Source organism: Schistocerca piceifrons, chromosome 4 (assembly GCF_021461385.2).
Source record: "Schistocerca piceifrons isolate TAMUIC-IGC-003096 chromosome 4, iqSchPice1.1, whole genome shotgun sequence".
Taxonomy (NCBI): domain Eukaryota; kingdom Metazoa; phylum Arthropoda; class Insecta; order Orthoptera; family Acrididae; genus Schistocerca; species Schistocerca piceifrons.
Genome location: NC_060141.1, coordinates 459,033,574 through 459,059,532, shown reverse-complemented (window position 1 = coordinate 459,059,532; position 25,959 = coordinate 459,033,574).

Here is a 25,959-nt window from a genome sequence, read left to right as displayed (position 1 = left end):
CAGCCTAAACAGCCTCCTCAAGTTGGTAGCAGTAGGACATGATGCTTTATTTGGATTTGGGAGAACAACGCAACGTTACGTTCTTCACACAGCATTACGAAAGGAGTAGAGGGATTGTTGTGCTTGCTAAAAATGGTTGCCAGAATTGAAAATCAAGCCAGGATCTTCATACTGCGCTAGAATCAGTTCAACAAACCATCAACCTCTACTTCCGGCTCGGCTATGCTTTTGCCGTAACGAAGAATGCATCCTGTCTTCCTGGAGGCGGATTACAACCTGTTCAATACATTCATTTCAGTGTTCCACCACGTCGCCATGCACCAGCAACCTCGGCTAAACAGTACGTGCCATCTATTTGCGCTTGTAATCACTGAAAAACTGTCAACGCTGTAGGATGTGTTGGTTTCTGCAGAAAGTGTTGTTTTCCACCTAAGCTATTCTGATACTGTGTGTGTTCGTGGTCTGTACAGTACGTTTAAAATTACTTGATAGTTGAGATCTGTCACTTGTCGCTGCTGTGTTGCCACATAAGCTGCAGGCTACCGCACGTTTACACGTAACACACAAACACGGCAAGTCACCTCACCATTAATGTGTAATGCTGAGCAATGTTGAAAGTGGCCGCCGCAAGGTATGTGGGAAATGGGAGACAGATGATTTTATCTGACCAATGACGGAACTGCGGCAGGGGACAGATTTTGTAGCCGCGAATTTAAACCCGTGTCCTAAGCTAACAACAAACTCGTGACGTGTAATGTAACCGACAAAGCAGAGATCAACAGTCTGCAGCATAACTAAAATGAGTATCGATTTGTCCACGGTTATGAAAGCAAACCTCTATGAGCAGACCAAAGACAGAAAAAGTTCAGTTTCAGCGCTAAATGCAAACCTTAATTTCTTGCTACGTTTGATTACCCGAAACTACCCTCACACTAACTACACGCGTTGCCACGTAACCAACCGATGAGCAGTCCTCGTTGGCACTTTCTTGTAGATTAAGCAGATTATAGACTAATCAGGCAGATTCCAAAAACAAAGAACGATGAGCAGAAAAAATAAGAGTAAATACGTTGAAGAAAATCAGAAATAAAAAATTTACATATAAACCAATTATTTGAATGAAAATGATAATCAAACTCTTTTGATTAGCTTTAGAAATAAAAAGTTTATGTAGTTGTTGACGGGATTCGAACTTACGATCTTTAACAAGGCAGGTAACTCCGCTAACAATTGCGCTAAACTTGATCTCTGGGTGAAGGTGTTATATTTTTGACTGTGACCATCCAGTCACAGCGATGAATTGCAGTCTTCAAAACTCGGTTTCTCACAGTGTTGTGCGAAGCTTATCTAATGTAAGCCGATCTCTGAGATTATGATAACTGCATATATGACGCTACATCGCGTCTTGTGTGGAAGTATCCAGTATTGCTTTGTTAGTTCTGTGTATGAAACGTGTGTATTTCATTAGCGTGATTATGTATGTGTGTGTGAGTGTGTGTTGTTTGTGGCTGGTTATGATGTACGATGAAATATGCAATAAAAGTGCCAGACCCATGATTCGGGATCCAAACACACCAAGAAAAAATGCCAGACCGTGACATCGAGCACTCTGATTGGAGGAAACCAGCTACAAAGCATGAAGTGCCAACTATCAAGCAATTTTTATCAGACTATAGTAGTGAATGTCACGCAGGGTTACACAAAGTCGATATAGTTTTCTAAAATAGCATTTCGTCGTATATAATTGTGTGACCGTTGCTCACGCAGCTTATGACGAGAATATTATTGAAGTTTGTAATCTACCAATGCAGGCAAAAGTTACCTAAAAACGTCGGTTGGTGCATGAGTTCGTGGAGATTTTGACTGGTGCGTTGCGCGAGGGTTGCTGTTAGTATATTTATCAGTCGTCATTTTCTTATCTGTGGTTCTAGAATTGCTCTTGCGATAACTTATTGAATATTGAATATTTGAATGTTATGAGGAACGTTGTTTAAGAGTTAGAAAACGGAGCATGAAACGGAAAAAAGTTGAACATTTGGAATTTTGTTCTCTTTGTATTTAATAGAGGCTTGCATGCAGCTCTACACATTTGTGCTGCGTATGTGCTAAGTGCACCAAAGAAATCATGTCAAAAAATAGGTGTCTCGTTTCAAGCAGATTCCTTTCAACATGATTCTTGGCCACATTCAAAGTGAGCCATGCACTTTGGCGTAGGACGTTTCTACGGTTTACTACTATGGTTACGATTGTTGGCAACGCTATAAAATATGAGCTCTGCGAGTACTAATACAAACAAATTAGTACTTGTTATAACATTATGAGGAAACATAAAGTATCCGTAACACGAGTGTCCAAAACGTCACGAGTTAGTAAGATACGCACTTTTGACCTCAGAATTATCTCTGAAGTCCTATGTCATACTGTAAACAGCATTACAAGACTACCACATAAGTCTGCAAATGAGGCCGTGGAAGTAGACGCATAAAGAAACACAGCTGACAAATTATTCAGTGCCACAGTTTCATGAACAAAATTTTATAATCACAAAAAACTTGAAATTTTGTCGACGGGAGCAGAAAACCTGACGCTTTACAGGATTAACAATTCTGTAACATCGTAAGTTTCTTACTCTTAGATCTACTGTTTGCTGAATGTAGCAAGAAGCCTAATGATGGAAAAATTTTCCAAAGATTTTCTTACTGATTTTAGATCTGGCCGCTTGTAGCTCGATGTCACAGGGGCGATTCTAGAAGCCGGTAAAGGGGGGGGGGGCTAATGGGGGGGAGGGGGTTTGGGGGAATGGAATATCGCTTAACAAATAGAGAGTTTGGATCCTCTAACAACAAACTGGCAAAATTTAGTGTTGCTTAAAGTAGTTCTTGGTAACTGTTTTGGAGATCAGGGTAAGAAATGTGTTTTAATAAATGATAAGATGCCTACATTAAGTTATATGGTATTTTTGGTTTAGATAGGAAGCTGTTTACCACTCTTATTCTTTTGTTAAATTGTGTTTGAAATACATTGTAACCTATATTGCTAAATAATTATTTTAAAAAAAGATTGAATCTGTTGGAGTAATATATTCGCTGATTTCCGAAGTCATTTTAGCCTGTGTAATATGATACACCAAGGGGGGGGGCTATAGGCTCCATAGCCCCTCCCCCCCTCTTGCCATCGTCTCTGCTGTGTCATAAGAAAACAGCGTATCTCACGCAAGGTTGGAACAGATAGCTAACTCATTCTCGCAGCCATGTTACCACAAATAACTGTCGCATTCGGCGTTCTGTCTTTACGCTGGTGATGTATAAGCTAAGCAATTCGCAATATAAAACATAAATTAATTTCAGTTCTGCGTGCAGTGAACTTCGTGGACTTAAAATCATGAACTTCATTGCTGGATGACACACCATAAGTGAGAACCATTCGGAATATGTAGCTGAAAAGCCAAGGAAGCAGTAAATTAATCTAGAAGGATAATTCTGTCACTCCTGGAAGTAAGTCGATTATATTGCCAGACATATTCTGCAACGTTGTCAAGTCTCATAGTGACAGGAAGAATACTTTTCTACAGCCATTGTATTTATTAATTGAGCTAGCAGTTCAGGAGAAAAGCTTGTATTTCGGACACGTAGCACAAGCAGCCACCAAATTGACAGGGGGCTGAAATACCAAAAGTACAAGCCAATTGAAGACGATAAATTAAGAGCAGGAGGAATTAATTGTGTGGCCATGCTCCTCAATAACTGTCACTATTATTTTTTTAGCCTCTAGGTTATCAGTATGAGAATTATTAAAGAGTAGTCGTTATAACAGACTGCTGTTTTAAGTGTAAATGAGAAAATAGGTTAGCGCACTTTCTGATAAAGGACTCAGTTATAGCAAACCCTCAAATAAAATCAAATTTTAAGAGACGTAGCTTTTAGCGACGTTCCACACAAAAAACCCATACAACATAGCAACATCTTGGAACACGAAAGCGACAGATAGTGCTGGAATGTGTGGCGAATATCCAGATGTTACTGATTCAGTATGCCAAATTAACTTGATTACGCAATAGTGGTCGTTGTTAGTCTGTTCAACCCAATTTTAATTTCTTCCAGTGAACGAATTGCTCAACGGTTTGTGAACGCTCTTCGGTCCCACAAACAACACAGTCCCATCATATGCTAGTTAATGACAGCATTACGCCCTATGGTTTTCTGTAGACTATTTAATTTTCTCCTAGGCAGATCTGTCACGACGCTGAGGAGGCGACAAAAAATAGTAACAGACTGTCACATCACCATGCACCCCCACTGCCCCCTCCACACACGCACAGAATGTGTATTTCTGACAATTTGTGACAGTGGATGGAATTCTAATATCTGTTATCTGAACACAGTTTAGCGTTTTCTCCTTGAGGAAGAGAGAGTGCAAAAGAGGCTTATCGCTGACGGCTAAAAGAAATTATTTAACATCAACCTTTGAATTTTACAGCTTCCAAAACCAGTCAAAAATCCTGCAGACTATTGCAAAGTTTTGATATCGCCATCAAGATAATTCTTGAGCTCATTCACTTCCATACGAATACTACTGCTTATCGGCTCTAGTATAACTGAAAAATTCTGAGTTGCGGAAAGAGACCAAAACGACAATGAGAAATAGCGTCCTCACTGATGACATGACCATCAAAGAATTTGAAAAAGCCATATGTAACTGTCTTTAGACCTCTATTGTATACATTTAAAATGATATTACGCATTTTTAAATAGAAAATTTGCATCCAGAGGACAACACACGAAATCGACGAAAGACCTCACGGAGTGCGAGGGAGGTTGGTGGGCGCTCGGAACGCCACAATTTTGAAACTAGAACAAAATTTCAGAAACTGCTTTGAAACTGACAGTATTGCATAACGAAGTACGTAGGGACACTTTTAAAACATATATAAATGGTTTTTAACAAAATGGCTGCACTTGAAATAAAAGTCAATTTTTTCGACAAAGAAGTCGTAGAAATTTGTACTAAAAACCGAAATTAAAATAAAAAACGTCGACTCACAAGTTATGAAAGGGTGTTTTCTAATTTGATATATGTTTCATTAGTCACAGCTCCACCAACTTGAAAAATGTTTTAAAAAAACAAGAGTTTAAAGTTTCAACTTGTGTTTTTTAGTACTGAAATTGAGAAACCTTTAATCAGCAATTACAGAACCCTACAGTCGGAACACTCTCATTTTGACAAAATTATAGCAATTAACTGCCTTCCGCTTACCAGTCGAAGCGCTTTTATGCACTCACGTTTTACTTTGTATAAAAGACAAGCAAAATGACAAGTTTAGCAGTCGCGAGACAAGCAAATGCTTTCAGACTTTTTACCATAAACGAATCATGTTACGAAGGGAAATCTTGTTGAGTATAGTATTTTTGATGATATTTAACACCCTCTGTGATACTACCTGAAACTAAGAAGACCCCTATACCGTTGGTAACTACTACACTGTCTGCATTCGAGCGCTGATACCACCCACGTAAATCGAGGTTTTAACATGTTCCAACATTTATGGCACACTCGTTAAATTCACTAAAGCTCTCACAGCTAGCCCAGTAGTTAAGTTTTTTTTTTTTTTTTAAATAGTCATCAGTATTCTGACTGGTTTGATGCGACTCACTCTCCTGTGTCAATCTCTCAATCTCAGAGTAGCATTTTATTTGCTGGATGTATTCCAACTTCTGTCTCCTTGTACAGTTTTCCTTTAGTACCATGGAAGTTATTCTCTGATATCTTAGCAGATTCCTACTATCCTGTACCTTCTTTTTGTCAGTGTTCTCCGTGTATTCCTTTCCTCGTCGATTCTCTGGAGAATCTCTTCCTTTGTTATCAGTCCACCTAAACTTAAAAACAGGAACATTGTAATCTAATAAAAGAATTAAGCTCAAAAAATTTCTGTCCTGGTGTACCGCCTTTAAAACATTGAAAGATAGGAAAGAAGCGATTATTGTTGACAGTCACAAATAATGCGATAGTTATAATCTTCTGAAGAAGGGCACTAATTGCCCGAAACCCGTAAAGAAATTAAATTTTTTTATGGAACTGGTTACTTCTTATTTCGATATGTGCAACTACAGTTGCCGAGAATGGATAAAATACTAAATTTGCTGTAAATTATACAACTCAACAGCCTGCTTTGAGACAATCTTTATCTCACGAGAATAGTTTTCACATGTAAGTAATGATTACTTTTGTGCACTTTACATCTTAAATAATAATTTTGCATAATAAATGGCACATTAAATATTACTGTCGCTGGAGTTAAGCCTTGTACTGCTATTTGCAAAATACCACATAAGGTGAATTTCAAAGCAATATCTCTTGTAGCTGGCATCAGATTGAATAATCTGATTTAATGAACATAAGCCTCCATGTTCGTGCCACAAAAGATATTAAACTGACAAGAGAGTTCACTGTCGTGGTAAGTGTTGAATCTGTTTGATATTTTCAAATCAAATCAGATCTCCTGTTATCAGCTAAAATGAGAATGACTACTCAATTTCTATATGTACCGATCAGCTAAATAATCAACTTATTCCATTACTTATTTCACTGTTTTGAATGACACTTCATGTGCATTTTACGTCTAATGAAACAATGACTGCGATAGGATCTCATTAAAGTCCTACTACATAGTTGTCATAACATAATTTGTAAAACACTTGCATTGTCTCAAAGAAATAAATTGAGCCACTTGGTGGATTACACTGTCTGTCTTTACCAAAATGAAAAAGCTTACATCTGATGACTGTAATGCCTCAAAAAATAACAAAGCTGAGCCATATGCCGATTACCATTCTAGCCTCTTCTACTAAAATGAGGCAACTTTCATTTGCTGCAGTAAGGTGGTAGAGAATATGGCGCCAAACGATTTTTGAGTCCCAATATGTCTACAGCAACTGTCATGTTGGTGTTTGATATTTACTGTCAGCTCATACTTTCTGAACTTTTCCAATAGTAAAATCAGTTTTCCAGATTCCCTTCCGCCTTCGGATGCCTTTTAATAAAAAGCCGAGATGCTGGCCGCCATTTATGTTTTTACAATCCTAGTCACCTGATTAATCTACCATTATCATAGGAATTACTCATTCCAACCATTGTACATAAGAGCTTTCATCTTTGACAGTTCTAACGACACAGTTATATTTTCTTTACATAATTACGCACGTCAACACATAATAATACGATTACATAAATAACATTTTACTTACATTTACAATATCACTGCAGTGTTGTACAATATCAGATAGTATCAGGTAGAACCGATGTAAAATTCAGCGATGCATTCTGTAGGTAGCCCAGAGAGCCAGGGAGATGCGAGTAGCAGCACTAGACTGGACAGGTAACTTTTGATAGCCATCATCTGACAGATCGAAGGTGATCAGGTTCATTAATTATCATAATTATCACTATACTGTTATTACTATTACTGTTTATCATTTGTTCTTGAGAGCGTTTCAGTACCTTAATTCCACTATTTTTTGAATAGTGTAGTTCGAACGAGCATTTTTCCTGTTTCCTTAACTATTCATTTAATCTTCAGAGTAAAAGCAGACACAAAGTCCCAAAAGCTGACGATAGAAAGCAGGTAGTATGCGATAAACCTACAACCATTTCTGATATTATATCACTATGACGACAAAGCAGTTCACGTCGAAGCACGATTCCGAACTATTGTTACAGCTACCAGAAAATCACAAACGCGTGGCCTCAAATAGACTAGACTAGTTTTCTGGTATTTTAGCTGTTGGCTCCATTGAGTTAAATGAAAATGGTAGACAATGTTTCATGGCAATTGGATTCTAATGCCTTTGTAACGAGGTATGAAAAATTTGAAATACAGAGAATAACATGCTTTTGGATCACATTCCAAGAGTTATGGACTGATAGTTACTCTTCTGACATGTGATACTAAAAATTGTCCCTAAGACCCCTGGCAGTCGTGATTCAATAAGACTTACCGTGTAAGTTGGGAAAACCGAGCTCTTTGTAAAATTTATAATCCTATGGAAATTTATAATCCTACGGAAAAGAGTAAGTGGAGAAGCAGTTTGTCCCGAACAGTTTATTATTCGTACTGAAAATCGAATCCTGTGTCGAGAATCTCAAGAGGAGGAGGTATACTTGGAAAAAGACCGGAGATAGGGGATTGTGAGGCGAACCAAGGGATAGATGTAGGCCCAGATCACAATGTAGCAGTGATGAAGAGATGGCTGAAATTTGACTAGTCCGCAAAGAAGTGAGGTGCGAAGGTATTAAGGAATGAAGAGATACGCCTGAAGTTCTCTGAGGCTACGGGCTCAGTAGGTAGTTAAGTCGAAGAGGAAGACATCTGTAAAAAGAAGAATCACAGATGCTGTAAAGGCACAGAGAGGGTAACGGCGAAGAAACCTCGGGTAATAGTAGAAATACTCCAGCTGATCGATGAAAGAAGGAAGTACAAAAATGTTAAAGGAAATTCGGGAATACAAAAATACAAGTCGCTTAGGAATGAAATAAATAGGAAATGCAGGGAAGCCATGGCAACATAGCTGCATGAAAAATGTGAAGAAATCGAATGAGAAATTATTACAGGAAGTACTGACTCAGCATATAGGAAAGTCAAGACAATCTTCGGTAAAATTAAAAGCAAGGGTGGTAACATTAAGAGTGCAGCGGAAATACCACTGTTAAAGGCACAGGAGAGAGCGGTTACACTGAAAGAGTATATTAAAGGCATCTATGACAGGGGGGAATTGTGTGATGAAGCGATATAAGAAGAAACAGGAGTCAATATAGAACAGATAGGGGATCCAGTATTAGAAGAGAATTTGAAAGAGTTCTAGAATGCTTAGGAACGAATAAGGCAGAAGGGATAAATTATACTGCATCAGAATTTCTAAAGTAATTGGGAGAAGTGGTTACAAAACTACTGTTCACATTGGTGTGTAGAATGTACGAGTCTGGCAATATACCATCTGACTTTTGGAAAAACGTCATCCACACAATTCCGAAGACAAGTGCGAGATTCATCGCACAATTAGCTTCACAGTTCATGTATCCAAGTTGCTGACAACAATAATATATAGAAGAATGGAAAAAGAAAACTGAGGATCTCTTGGACCTTGGCTCTAGCAAAGGTAAAGGCACCAGAGAGGCAATTCTGATGTTGCAGTTGGTAATGGAAGCAAGGCTGAAGAAAAATCAAGACAGGACTTGTCGACGTGGAAAAAGCGTTCAACAATGTAACACGGTGCAAGATGTTCGAAAGTCAGAGAAAAATAGCGGTAAGTTGTAGGGAAGAACGAATGATATACAATATGTACATGAACCAAGAGGAAACAATAAGGCTGGAAGACCAAGAACGAAGTACTCGGATTGAAAAGTGTGTAATGGATGGAGTCCTTCGCCCTACTGTTCTGTCCACACATCGTGGAAGCAATGACGAAAATAAATGTTTCAGGAGTGGGATTAAATTCAAGGTGAAATGCCATCAATGATAATACTCGCTGATAACACTGCTATCCTCAGTGAAAGTGAAGGAGAATTATATGATAAGCTGAATGGAATGAACAGTCTGATGAGAACGGATTATGGATTCAGAGTAAATCAAAGAAAGACGAAAGTTAGGAGAAGTAGCAGAAATGATCACGACTACCACTGGCGAAAAAGGCATTTTTGGCCAAGAGAAGTCCACTGGTATGAAGCATAAGCCTTAATCTGAGGATGAAATTTCTCATAATGTATTTCTGGAGCACAGAATGTGTGGTAGTTAAACATGGAGAGTGGGAAACCGGAAGATAAGAAACTCGAAGCATTTGAGATGTGGTGCTACAGAAGAATATTGCAAATTAGGTGGACTGATAACAAAGGAAGAGATTCACCAGAGAATCGACGAGGAAAGGAATACACGGAGAACACTGACAAAAAGAAGGTACAGGATAGTAGGAATCTGCTAAGATATCAGAGAATAACTTCCATGGTACTAAAGGAAAACTGTACAAGGAGACAGAAGTTGGAATACATCCAGCAAATAATTGAGGACGTAGGTTGAAAATGCTACTCTGAGATTGAGAGATTGACACAGGAGAGTGAGTCGCATCAAACCAGTCAGAATACTGATGACTATTTAAAAAAAAAAAAAAAAAACTTAACTACTGGGCGAGCTGTGAGAGCTTTAGTGAATTTAACGAGTTAGGTGCTGAGGGTACACAAGCCACATGCGTCCATTTGTATACAGCCATTAAGGATGAGAAGCTACTTCTGACGACATCAAGTGAATACTTTTATATTTAAGGTGAGGGAGTTACATGAAGTTTGCCATAACATGGCACTTTATAAAGTAGCATAGCAAATGCTTGATAAACTGTGTTCAGTGGTAGTCTTTTGCGAATGAATTTAACTTTCTACACAACTTCCTGTGACTGGCGGTCTCATACGCAGCTGACAGATCTATCGATCCCATTCCTATAACTTGACATCTTTCGTATCCCTTTTCTGTGTTCTGGATCAGACTAAGGATCTGACCACAACATGACTTTCCTGTACACAAACCTGCCTACTCAATTATGGAGTTTCTATTGACATGTCGTAAGATGCGAGAGACGATCAATTTTTCCTTTATAAACTAGGTTACTATACATAAAAATAGTATTAAAGTGTAGTTTTCAATAAAAGTCATTTTGCCTGACATAACATGTGTAACTTACTTTTTGTCTCCCCTCTTACTATAGAATTATCTACGTAGTACCGTAATAGATGTCCCATCCACTCCGCACAGTTAATTACAGCCTAACTTAACAGAATATTTGAAGATCGTTGGATTGGTCGTTTGGGAAACTGAAATTGATCTGCACGCTCACCAGGCAAGACAGCTCTGAGGAAAATTGAAACAAGAGATCTAGAAGGAGACACCGACGACTTCTGAATACATGAAATGCCGTATAAGTCAAGCCAGAGCTGCAGTGAATCCAGATGAAATTCAGCGTTCAGTATTGTCTCACATCACAGCATGTATCAAAGCTTAAGGTCAACATTTTAAGCATTTTATACGACAGTCATAATAATAAACACACGAAGCGTACCTGAGTTATTTGTCGTTTTGGTTAAGGCGCTCTACAAGACTATTAAAAGTGCAAAAACTGAATGCAGGTAAAGACATTAATGCGAATCAGTAAAATGTGCAGTAAACAAGTTTAAAGTTTATTGCACGGTTTATTTGCATATTCCAAAAAGAACTGTTAAATATTATTAAATCGAAACTTGATAGAGCTGTCAAATATTATTAAATCGAAACTTAATAGTAATGGATACCGCACTTCTACCATGTTGTACCAGATACAAAATTTACTTTTAACAGTAGTCTGCGTGGTAATGCCGTCAACGCGAATCGCTTTATCACTCGTTTCTTTAACGGATAGAAGCCCCCTCTTTAGCCAAGAACCGCTACATCTAAGAAAAAACTTGACATATCAGATTGTAGCGCTCAGAACATGGCACGCTGTTGGATGCTCCAGCTGAAATATGACAAAGTAGGTAAATAATTACGACCTTCTGATGCTGCTTCAGGTAGAAAGCGGATAATTTCGCACTGACGCGTCCCACAGTAACCTCATCGACATCTGAGCTATATCATGAGAAATCATTGTAAACAATGGAACATCATGCAGATCGGAAGACGGCGAGTAGCGACAGATAATAGAGCGGTACTTTTCACATGTTTTACATAAATAAGAGGCGTGCAGAGCTGGTCTACGAAGATGACCGATTTCTAAACTCTACTGCCAAAATATACCACGTATACAGCTAACAAGTTTTATAAAAAAGTGTAAGCAGTGTATTTCTATTCAATATTTTGAGTGTATGCGGGAAAATTTGAGAATGATTAGTGCAGAGGTACAGCATAGTCACATGCCTTTCCCCACTGTAACAGATTCGTGAACACTAAAGTGACTTCGCACAGAAGAGCTGCGGTATTTAAGCTCCAATTCACAAAAATGTGTAAAAATTTTTCAATCGCACGAAATGGAAAGTGTCGTGATGTCTTAAATTAAAGAGCTTATAAAAGACTGCTTAAGAAACCGAGAACCTGAGTATACAAACATTTACTTTTTTTCTTTCATTGCGTACTTAAAGACCTGTTATCTAATGTTAATGTAGGACAGACATTTTACGATGTTCCTCATGTAATAATATAAATTGTTCTATGTTACAAGCAAATATTGGTTTCGGTAAAGAAAACCAGATATATATGTGGAGATATATATGTGGTGTATGTCGGAAAGCAGCCACCATGAATTAAGACAAAAAGAATTACAGACTTTGGCTGCGAGTGGGCATTGATTTAAATCAATGTGGAAAGCTTAGAGAAAATCAGAGTAATAGTAATGAGTTATAAGGGAATGAAGCAAAGTACAAGCCGTAAATTAGTTAAAGAAAGGTGTTAAGTAAAAATACTAGTAAGTTATGAGAGAACAAAAGAAAGATAGGACGCGATAGAAAAGTTGATCATTGTCACGGTAATTGTTCGGAAGGGAAGTCTTCGGATGCTTTCCGATTTGACAATACAAGACTTGTATGGAATTGGACTGTATATTACTGGTGATTATGAAAGCGAACCACTCTTTTTTCGGTATTTAAATAACGCATTTATTAAATCGAATCACCTATACAGTCTGCTGCTGGCCGAGTGCCAGACTAGGTGGCATCTCTGGCGTTCTCCATCCAGTTTCTGATGCGGAAGGGGGCGCAGCGCAAACTCTCCAGGTCGAAGAACTTGGGGAGTCGCCCCGGGAGTTGGTGTGACAAGCAGATGGCAGAGCGTCTGTCCTGGCAGCAGAGGCGGCTGCAGACATGTTTCTGCTTCAGGTCGCTCCCCAGAGCACCAAATGTCTCCGAGCCACTCAGCCACTCAGCGCTCGCGACGGGTATGGGGCAGGAGAGAAGAGCTCTGCTCCGAACAAAGACTTTCCTGTCAGTGAAATCGACTTATCTCGTCACGCTAAATTTCTTTGGAATTGACTAGTAATTTTTTTATGCAAATAGGTTCTAAAGAGTTTCATCGTTCGAAAGGGCACACACACGCATATATATATATATATATATATATATATATATATATATATATATATATATATGTGTGTGTGTGTGTGTGTGTGTGTGTGAGTGTGTGTGTGTGTGTGTGTGTGATTATAATTAAACTTTCAAAACGCTAAAGAAATAACACCAATGATCAGAATGACGTCAAATTGCAACGGAATATCGTCGGAGAAGTAGGAAAACGTATGCAAGAGAAAAAAAAAAGGAAAATTGATCAGTAGATGGTGCTGTATGCGTCAGAATACGTAAATGAAAACACCTGTCATGAGCACGACCCATTCAAGTTGGTACACGGCTTTTCCTCCTTTCGCGTCTGCGACGTTCGCTATGACTGTCTCAATATAGGATCGCACTCTGCTTGCAAAGCTGTGTTACAAAAATTATGACTGTGAAACATGTCGCTCTGCAGAAGTTCCGCACACTGAAGGGTTTGAATAAAAAGGCTTTGGTCAGGTAACTGCCGTGGGTCTGGAGAAAATGATTCGGAAATTCTAACAGGCGGATTCTTTAGGTGTGCAATCTTGCAGAGGGAGGGAACGAATTGATTAGACGTCAATGGAAGCAGTGGCCACTGCAATGCAGGAGGAGACGAAGGAGACGAATGGTGGTGTGCAAAAGTATAGTGCGCGGAGAGATGCCCTAACATTGGACATACATGTGAGAATGCTCATAAAATCCTACGAAACATCCTTCATTGCTATCCATTCAAAATTACCCATGTTCACAAGTTGCTTCCTGTTGACTCTCCAGCAAGAATTTCTTGTTCGCATGGAAGTGCACAAGGATTGGCCGTGGACGATTTTGTGGACAGACGAAGCCCACCTCCATCTGATAGGATATACCAATAAACAAAATTGTCGGATATGGGCAACGGAAAATCCACTCGCAAATCAACCAGTACCACTTCACCCTTAAAAAGTCACTGTGTGGAGCGGTTTTACGGCATCATTTGTCACAGGGCCATACTTTTTTCGAAGAGACAGGTGCTTTCGGTCCTGTTACCTGTACCGTCACTGGTAAGCGCTATGAGTGTCTTTTGCGCAACCACGTCATTCCGGCTCTCCAACAGCGTGGATGTTTGGATGGGATCATTTTTATGCAAGATGGCGCACCTCCGCACATTGCCAACTAAGCAGCCGCTGAAGCGCCATTTCGGAAATGCTAGAATTATCAGCCGCCATTTCCCTACAGCCTGGCCGTCCCGTTCACCTGATCTTAATCCGGATAACTTCTGGCTGTGAGGCTATCTGAAAGATCGACGGCGATGATAGTTGCATCAACCATGAGTGGATGTAAACAAGATATCATTTCTAACGTTTATATCAATAACAAGGAAGCGTCTGTGTCACAGCTGTCAGCCAACAAGTGTAACTATCGTCTCATGTTATCGACAGTTATCGACCACTCAATCTCTTGGCGACAATGTACAAAATTCTTGAACGGTTTGCTAGTCTCTACATGATACGACCTGTAATCCTCGATCAGGAGGTGATAAGGACGGATCAGTTCGCCTTTCAACCTCGGCTGTCGGAGGAATTACAACTTCTCTAGGTCTCAGAATATATCGCCTGTAGTATGAATGTGTGAAATCACAACACCGCCATTTTTTTGGATGTAGAGAAGGCGTACAAGCGGATCTGGCGTGACCAATTGATCACCAAATTGTATGATCTTCAGGTCTTTCCTGACCACTGTATCACGTCGATCAACAGATTTCTTCAGGACAGGAAGATAAGTCAAGACACGTGGACACCACTCCAGTGTCAAACACCCTTCGGAAGGCATTCCACAGAGATCGGTTTTGTCATCTATGTTAACGATCTTCCAGTTCTGCCGCGAGTAGTGCTTTCCCAATATGCTACTGATACGGCTTTGTTGACAAGTAACCTACGAGTCACTGTCGTCATCAACCGCTTCCAGCGACAACTGACGTTAACTGAACGTTGGGCGGTGCAAAACAGTATTAAACTCAATGCAGAAAAGACGAAGGCAATGATGTTCATACGGTGCCCCGATCTCCCTGATCATCTGATCCTGCACAGATGGAAAGTGTTGGTATCTTCCTAGACAAGAAGCTACTTTTTAACTCACATGTATGAGAGAAACGAATCAAACTGCTACACCTTCTCCAGCAGATCTACCCTATGCTGGCCAGACCAGAACCAAGCTCCACCTTTATTCTGCAACGGCCAGCCGGAGTGGTCAAGTGGTTCTAGGCGCTACAGTCTGGAACCGCGCGACCGCTACGGTCGCAGGTTCGAATCCTGCCTCGGGCATGGATGTGTGTGAAGTCCTTAGGTTAGTTAGGTTTAAGTAGTTCTAAGTTCTAGGGGACTGATGACCTCAGATGTTAAGTCCCATAGTTCTCAGAGCCATTTGAACCATTTTATTCTGCAACAATCCTGTCAGCGTTTCTTAACGGCTGCCCGACATGGGGCTGTGTTTGCCTCTCCAGGAGTCCAGAATTGGTGCTTTAGGGCGCTACTCCATGCAGCTCATTGAGTCCCAATCCAGGACCTCTCCAGTGAACTAGACATGCCGCTCCTCAGACAACATATTCGGATATCAACTATGAAACTCCTCATCAAGACTGAAGCATTACGTCCGACATGAAGGCACCTCGAGTAGGTCGGCTCTGTGGAACCTGCGTAGTGGCACAGGATCAATGTACCGTGAGTCATCGTGCAAAATCTTCCATATTGACGTTGACTTGCGACCAAGAAAAGACAAAAAAAGCCACAAATGAATAATAAAATTAAAAATTATAGTAAAAAATATGAAAAGTTAAAACAAATGACTCATAACCACCAACTCAGTAGGGTCTACTGAACCAGCGCCCAAGACCATGCTTGAGACAAATAAGGATGAAATTGTCGCACGTATCTTGACCCGAGAAGTTCAGCCACACGGCTGGTAGTACTTTGGAAACATCACACGCCAAAAAATAAACAAATATAATCAAAAAATCTCAGATTAGGACTGTTAGAAGTGGACGGGAGGTCTCAAGAAGGTAGTCCGCTAGTTTTATCTCTGATTGTACGAATCGTCTTAGTCATATCCATTTCGTTCCATTTCTTCCTCTTTCCCTGCGGGATATATTTTCACGAAATTCTAGAACGAAAACGTCACAGGGTACTCAGTCTGACAAAGAAGTCTAAAATCTGACTAGAGCCAAAATTTTTGGCCGTAAACAATAGCCCGAATTTAGACCATTATCACTGCGTAATTTTTAGCTTATTACAAAACAATGAAAAATAGTATGTATTTATAGTAAAGATACTCTAAATGACAAGATTGCCCCTAACACGACATGCTAGAGACAAGACTATTCGTAAAGACAGAAACTATGAAAAAACAGCGAACGTGAACCTAAAAAAGTTTTGACGTAGTCGAAACTGAGTTTATCATGACTACAATCGAGTGTGACAGTAATCTCTGTCACGGTTTTACTGAACAACTGACGTAGCCTGAAGCCCGCTGTTTCACATTGTTCCCGCAAGGCTGCAGCACCTCCCAATATCAAATATTTACTTAGTGCAAATTTAGACTCTAGCCGAAATCTGGACCACTTCCTCTACAATATTGGGGAGACGCTTTATTTACAGAAGCTATTGCACGTTAAGCTCTCGGACAAAATATTGCTCAACTGCGTGAAATCTATGTCACATTCCACTAACAGGCAACATCAGGCGTGTGAATAAGAGCCAGTACACTGAACAACACAACTGAACGATATGCATTAAAACAGACGTGGTCTCCTCTTTAATAGTTCGTAACATTTTATTTTCACTGTGCTACACAGTCAGAAGATTACTTTTTCGAAACCCTGTAATTATTTCCCATTGCGACTCAAAAATTTGATATTTGACTCAAAGTTGCCTACAACTTTCCTCTGTAATGATGCAAAAACTCTGGTGCCCTGCGACGTCACTGACCCTCGGGCTCAGCTAAGCTCCAGACAGTAAGGTGTCAACTCAAACAAAAAGAAGGCCAGAGCTCAAAAGTTCAACTGAGGTGCGAGGATTTTTTTATTTGCTAGATTAATTCCAGCCTCTGCCTCCCTCTACAGTTTTTCCATTTTACAGCTCCCTCTAACACCCTGGAAGTTATTCCCCGATGTCTTAACAGGTGTCCTGTCACTCTATCCCTTCTTCCTGTCAGTGTTATCCTCGACGATTCTCTGGAGAACCTATTTTCCTTACCTTGTCAGTCCACCTACCTTTCAACATTAGTTTGTAGCACCACATCTCAAACGCTTCGATTGTCGTCTGTTCCGGTTTTCCCACAGTCCATGTTCCATTACCTTACAATACTGTGCTCCAAACGTACATTCCCAGAGGTTTCATCCTCAAATTGAGGCCTGTGTTTGATAGTAGAGGACTTCTCTTGGGCAGGAACGTCCTTTATACCACTGATAGCCTACTTTAGATGTTCTCTGTCCTTCGTCAGTCATTGGTTATTTTGCTGCCTAGGTAGCAGAATACCTTAACTTCATCTACTTCTTGCCCATGAATCCTGTCGTTAAGTTTCTCACTGTTTTCACTTCTTCTGCTTCTCATTACTTTCGTCTTTCTTCAATTTACTCTCAGTCAGTGTTCTGTACTCACTAGACTGCTCATTCTATTCAGCTTTCACTTTCACTGAGGATAGTAATGTCATCAGCGAATCATACCATTGATATCCTTACACCTTGAATTTTAATTCTACTCGTGAATTTTTTTTTTTTTTAATTTTCATCATTGCTTCCTCGATGTACAGATTGAACTCAAGGGAGGAAAGACTACATCCCTGTCTTACACCCTTTTTAATCCAAGCACTTCGTTCCTGGTCTTCCAATATTATTCCCACTTCGCTCTTATGTATGTCATATATTACCCGCCTCTCCCTGTAACTTATCCCTATTTTCCTCAGAACTTCGAACATCATGCACCATTTAATATTGTCGAATGCTTTTTCCAAGTAGACAAATTCTATAAACGTGTCTCGATTTTTCTCTAGTCTTGCTTCCATTGTTAACCGCAACGTTAGAATTGCCTCTCTGGTGCCTTTACCTTTCCTAATGTCAAACTGATCGTCATCTAACACATCCTCAATTTTCTTTTCCATTCTTCTGTATATTACCCTTGTCCACAACTTGGATGCATAAACTGCTAAGAGCTGATAGTGCATTAATTCTCACACTTGTCAGCTCTTCTTTTCCATTCTTCTGTGTATTATCCTTGTCCGCAACTTGGATGCATAAAGTGTTAAGAGCTGATAGTGCAATAATTCTCACACTTGGCAGCTCTTGCAGTCTTCGGAATTTTGTGGATGCCATCTTTCTGAAAGTCATGTGGTATATCACCAGACTCATACATTCTACACACCAACGTGAATAGTCGTTTTGTTGACACTTTTCTCAATGATTTTAGAAATTCTGATGATCTGTTATCTATCCCTTCTGCCTTCTTTGAGCTTAAGTCCTCCAAAGCTCTTTTAAATTCTGATTCTAATGCTGGATCTCCTATCTCTTCTAAATCGACTACTGTTTCATGTTCTATCACAGCAAACAAATCTTCACTCTCAAGAGGCCTTCAACATACTTCTTCCACCTATCTGTTCTCTTCTCTCCATTTAACATTGAAATTCCCATCTTAGCTTCCCTGCACTTCCTGTGTATTTCATTCGTGACTGACTTTTATTTCTCTGTTCCTGAACTTCCTTGAACATTTTTGTATTTCTTTCTTCCGTCGATCAATTGAAGTATACCTTACGTTAATCTTTCTTTGCAGTTACCTTCTTTGTACCTACGTTTTTCTTTCCAATTTCTGTAATTACCCTTGTTATAGATGTCCATTCTTCTTCAACTGAACTGCCTGCTGAGCTGTTCCTTATCGCAATATCTATAGCCTTAGAGAACTTTAAGCGTCTCTCTCCACTCCTTAGTACTTCAGTATCCCACTTCTTTGCTTATTGACCCTTCCTGAATAATCACTTAAAATTCAGCGTACTCATCACCGTCTCTAGATTTTGATGTGAATCAGTTGAAACCCCCCCCCCCTTAGAAAAATTTATGAATGATTGTGCTGATAAACTCCTTACGTTATTTGATTTCCAAACAGCTGAGCAGAACTGAACATGCACATTCATTTCTGTCTTTACTTATTCAGATCATCAATAAACTGACACACAATATTTTTAGCACAACGCAATCTGACTTTCAATAATCCCTACAAAAGAATGGCCCTGACTAACAATAACCTATACCTTTCATGAATCACTTACCTCACAAAAATCTTCGTTACTCGAACTACTGCAATACAGCGAGCGCCAATACTGCCAGCTAAATAAAAGATTCTAACTACTGAAGCCACTAACTATTGATAGGCATAGTTAGAAAATTAAAGATTTTGATAGAGAACAAACAATGTATTTCCCTTAATAGTGTTCAAAAGTCATTATATATATATATATATATATATATATCCCTTCTGCCTTCTTTGAGCTTAAGTCCTCCAAAGCTCTTTTAAATTCTGATTTTAATGCTGGATCTCCTATCTCTTCTAAATCGACTACTGTTTCATGTTCTATCACAGCAAACAAATCTCAGTTCATGACATCCAGTCTCACAAATTTACTCTCTCTGATGGACACACGTCCAGATCATCCGCTCTCACAACTCCGCCATCTCACTCCCCACATGCAGCACTGCTGACGGCTCACCTCCAACTGCGCAACGCTACACACTGTTCACATCCAACTGCCCAACACTAAAATAGCGAATATTACAACAATGCCAACCAGCCACAGCTTGCACACAGCACAGACAGTGATTTTCATACAGAGCGCTACGTGGCGTTACCAATATGAAAACCTAAACAGCCTACTTACACAGTATCTGTTCATAGGGTACGCCTTACAAGAAAATATCTGATTTAGGAATGTCTGACTAACCATGATGTAATCTAACTGAAATCATCCCGTATCTCCCGGCCTTTTCCGAGTGATTCTTGAACAAAGTATTCACTATTACTGGCTGAAACTTTTTAAAGCACTTAATTAGTCTTTCTCCTCTCTCGCATCTACCACCAAGCCCATACTGTCCTGTAACCGTTTTTTTCTACCCCTTTCCCTACATCTATGTTCCTGTCCCCCATGACAATTAGAGTTTCATCTCCCTGTATGGTTTGAATTACCCGTACAATATCCTCATATACCCTCTCTGTCTCTTCAGCTTCAGCTTGAGACGTCGGAATGTATACCCCATCGCTGTCGGTGTTAATTTGCTGTCGATTCTGATGGGAATAGCCCTATCACTGAACTGTTCACAGTAACTCACTCTCTGCGCTGCCTTCCTATTCGTAACTAATTCTACTCCATTTACACAATTTTCTTCTGCCATTGATAAATCCTTGTCTTCTGACCATTTCACTTAACTTATTCCCTACTATACCTAGATTTTCTAGTTTCTCTATCACGTTCAACTTTCTGATATTCCACGCCCCTACTCGTAGAGCGTTATGCTTTCGTCGGTTATTTAGTCTTTTTCTGATGATCACCTCCCCTTTGGAAGTCCCCTTCCAGAACAATCAGTAGGAGACTAATCCGGAGTCTTTTGCCAATGAAGATTATAACACTGAAAATTAAGACAAAATACCTTCTGCACTATGCAAAATTTTTCACCGTTTAACATTTTTTTATAACTTGTACTGTATTGCTATTTCTGAATCTACAGAAACTATATTTAATATGTAATGAATAACTGACACCAAATTTTATCTTTATTCTGTCAAACGTCACCGTCGACGTGTCACACGATAGAGAGGTCGTCACGCCACGTTTCACCCACATTCCACCCCTCTTCTTGACGCCTGTGCGATGGAGGTCAGAACCGCGACACCCAGAAGTGAAATCATATGTTTTTCTTATGAGTGACACAGGAAAACATTTCAGACACATCCCCGCTCAGAATCGACAGTAAAAGGACGCAGGTGATGGCATAAAGGACGTCAGTGGACCCACCTCTTGTCTTCGGGCACTGATTCCCACACACTTCTGAGTCGAAAACGACAGTTCACAGTGCGATGAGCAAGAGGACGACGTTCTTAACAACTTTTGTTAGTGGGAACGTTTGCTGTTTTATTCACGTATGTGTCAAAGTCATCATACGCGCTTCTTAATCTTCTTCAGCCTCTAGTGAACTATCTCTTCCACCATCAGCATCTCAATTCAGTATCTGTTTTAATGATTGTGATGAGCTAAACAAATTTTTTAAACGCGATGTAACTGCACGTGAAGTGGAATAATTCATTAGCAATCGGACTGTCACAGCCAACGTTAATGGAAGCACAGTGGGAGACTGCGTTCTCGCGGTCACACAGAAGATTCTTAAATGATTCCCTCATGAATATCACTAAAGTTGTGCAAATATTGTAAACTGTACCTTCTGACACATAAAGAATTGTTCGCTACCATCGAGATCACTGCCATGCCGTTAATTTAGTTTGGCCCACTAATATGGCCCACATATATGGCCTATAACACATATTACATGAAATAATCCTCTCAAATATCCTGTTTACTAAAACAGTGAAAGATCAGGTGCAGTGCTTAACAAGATCAGTGTCCCTCTCGTCCATTTGCTGCAGGATCGTACACTATGATCTAAGCTCAAATATTTGGTTACTGGAGGACTGCTTCTCCAAAAATAAATGAATAAACAAATAAAATTTTAAAAGTCAAAAATATATGTATTCATTCACGAGAAACCACTGGTAAGGAACACAGCTTGCAGACAGTAGACACAGGTGAAAGGGTAGGTTCCGTATTCCTTGATTTCCAAAAGCCGTTCGATACTGCACCACGTCGTCGACTGTTGACCAGGGAGTATCTTCGCATCTTCGCACGTATGTGATTGTATCCATGAATATTTGCCTAACAGAACCCATTACGTTCACCATGTAACCTTCCCACAAAAATTTTGAAAAGACAGTAATTAAATGTGAATGGGCGTAGACCCAAAGTGTAACCTCCCCGTAATTATTTTTAAAATGATATGAATTGAATGAAAATGCAAATAGAGCCAAATGTTAGCTTCCCACAGTAATAAAACTCAATGATAATAAAAATGTGCAAAAATGTTAAGTCCCCACAAAATTAACGTTAAGATCAACCTGATAAATTTTATAAGGGCAGCATCGCTGACCTTGGGCCCTGTGCAATAATTAATCTGATAAATTAAAGGGCAGCATCGCTGACCTTAGGCCCTGTGCAATAATTAATCTGATAAATTGAAGGGCAGCATCGCTGACCTTAGGCCCTGTGCAATAATTAATCTGATAAATTGATTCTGGGAGGAAAAGCACAGGAAATATTGTTTCAATTGGAATGATTCTTTTCTTAAAAAAATTATTATTTGGGCATTTCTTGAACAAATTAATTACAATTAACAGATGTTATTGGCTGAGCGCAATTCTGCTTCATTACCTTTGATAACAATATACCTCGTCCTGAATCGTGACCAGAGACTCATGTCGACACCCGCCGACTCCTCACACACGACTACTGTCTCACGCGCGCTACTAGCACTGACTGACTGCAACTAGCAACAGAACTCTCGCGCGGTCAAGCGCAGACTAGCAACGATAAACAACTCTCTGGTCAGAGATTCTGTCATGCCTCGCCATCGCTGGTACATATGAGACGTACGCGTTTCATAATCCTCCACTGGGGGGGGGGGGGGGGGGGGGGGCAAAAATTTGGCAGCGATTGTGAGGCATTTGGACTTGCCATGAGCAACAAATTTTTCTTAACTAATTAACTTTTACAATCACAGAATATCCAGATGTAGAACATGAATTAAATGTGGTGCACATGCACCGAGTACAAAACATTTCAGACAATGACAAAAAATATATACAATGAGTACAGAAGATATTAGCAAATCAGAAAAATGTATATGCAAATCATATTGATAAATGACAAAAGTGCACATGCACTGAAAAACTCTTTAGCGTTTTCACAACAAATAAACACAATGATTACAAATCACATTGACAAATGACATAAGTGCACATGTACTGTAGAGCAAAAAAATGTACATACAATGAGTAGAGATCATGTTAGAAAAATGACAAAAGTGCACACGCACTATAGTTCCGAATATTTCAGCAAATCGAAATGTCCATACAATGAGTATAAATCATGTTAGAAAAATGACAAGAGTGCACATGCACTATAGTTCAGAATATATTAGCAAATCAAAATGTACATACAATGAGTAGTAATCATGTTATAAAATGACAAAAGTGCACACGCACTGAAATTCGGAATATATCAGCAAGTCACAAAATGTATATACAATAAGTAGAAATCATGTTAGAAAAATGACAAGAGTGCACACGCACTATAGTTCAGAATATATCAGCAAATCAAAATGTACATACAATGAGTAGTAATCATGTTATAAAATGACAAAAGTGCACACACACTGAAATTCGAAAAAAATGTATAGGCCATGAATACAAATGATGTTAGCAAAAATGATTTTCACTATGTTACAAGAATTAGGATAGGAAAGGGAAGGATTGCATCATGGTTGTAGCACTTTAGGTTGCACGCAACTGCACTGAAAGTCCATATCTTTCCACAGAAGTACAACACCAAGTCAGACAATCTGAAGTTCCTTTCCCAGAAGTATTTATCAGCGTACCCAAGACACTGAAATGTAGTAGTAATATTCCATGTTATCATTTTGGCAGTACATCAGGTACACCAAACAGTGCGACCTTAATAACGTCTCCATCGCTCACGATGGTGGACAGCATGTCGTGTCAACACCACGCTCTTACAAGGCACACCAACGTAGAATTAGTGCAAAAACCAAATATAGTGCTCCATGATCAAGAGGATATACAGGACAAATGGATATTACAGTAATTCAGGGTAGTTAGGTCAGAAAGTGAAGGACATTAAGTCACATACTAGTCTTCATTGGGAATTACATTAGTAGTTTGCGGCATTCATAGCCCAGTTATTGAACATTTCTGTACCATGTATGTAGTATTACAGAAAAATGTTCATTAATTGATTTACACACGACATTGTCACTGGTCATTTCAATACCCTAATCAGTAGCATTCATTTCCCTGTTACAAAGCATAATTAGTAGCATTCATTTCCTAGTTACAAAGCATTATTAATCATTGGTCATTTAAATACAGTAATCATCTCAGTACAGTAATCAGTAGCATTCTTTTCCCAGTTACAAAGCATAATTAGTAGCATTCATTTCCTTGTTACAAAGCATAATTAGTAGCATTCATTTCCTTGTTGCAAAGCATAATTAGTAGCATTCATTTCCTAGTTACAAAGCATTATTAATTAATCATTGGTCATTTAAATACAGTAATCATCTCAATACAGTAATCAGTAGCATTCTTTTCCCAGTTACAAAGCATAATCAGTAGCATTCTTTTCCTTGTTACAAAGCATAATTAATTAATCATTGTTCATTTAAATACAGTAATCATCTCAATACAGTAATCAGTAGCATTCTTTTAGCAGTTACAAAGCATAATCAGTAGCATTCATTTCCTACTTACAAAGCATAATTAATTAATCATTGGTCATTTAAATACAGTAATCGTCTCAATACAGTAATCAGTAGCATTCTTTTCCCAGTTACAAAGTATAATCAGTAGCATTCTTTTCCTTGTTACAAAGCATAATTAGTAGCATTCATTTCCTAGTTACAAAGCATTATTAATCATTGGTCATTTAAATACAGTAATCATCTCAGTACAGTAATCAGTAGCATTCTTTTCCCAGTTACAAAGCATAATCAGTAGCATTCATTTCCTTGTTACAAAGCATAATTAGTAGCATTCATTTCCTTGTTACAAAGCATTATTAGTCATTGGTCATTTAAATACCGTAATCAGTAGCAGTCATTATTCAAGTGACATATTATTCATAGCTGATCAGCATTACTCACAACTCTCTTAAACTGGTATCATTATTTGGGACTGGTAATACATTTTTTTGTTAGCAATGCATTGTTTTGGGTAATTATAGGGGAAAGCAAGAAAAAAAATTTGCTTCTGAGTGGTTGCTGTAAATGAAAATGTGTAACGTCATTCGTCATGAGTCCGCTGTTGCAAGATTATGAAACAAGTAGAGTATATGCAATCACATTCATAAATGACATAGATTTAATGAACAACTGCTTATAGCACATTAATTTCATAAATAATTTCTCCTGCAAAAATATACGAAAAATGGATTATTAAGCTGAAAGAAGAAATGCATTTTATGCTGAAAAGTAGTGAACTTCGAATTAACAGGTAGTGAAATTTGTATAAAAATGTGTTCCATAGCTGTCCTCTCCAAAACCTTCCATCATTATACTATGCAATATAACACCTGCTGTCAAAGCAAACTGCAACAAATACTTAAATAACTACATAGCATAAATACATAACTTCAACAATATCCTCATCTGTAAAGAAAAAACTACATTATCCATCACTTCATTATCATAACTCCATTATTATCATCACCTGTAAAGAAAAAACTTCATTATCCATAGTAGCATATTCTTCATCATTATTCATCAGCATTCATTATCATCTGCAAAAACATCACTTCATTACTCATTACATAACTATTCCTTATCTCTAGCATATTTCATCACTAAAACTAAGATGTGTAGTTCTGTCTGACAGCCTGCATCAATCGCCTTGTATTCTGAAAGAAAAAAATTAGTTAAGACTGCTATTCTACGATGTGTATAGTATATTCTTATTAATGCTTGTTAATCCTGATCCATTTACTCTTCATCACGAGGTTTGCATCTTCTTTCGTTCATTCCGA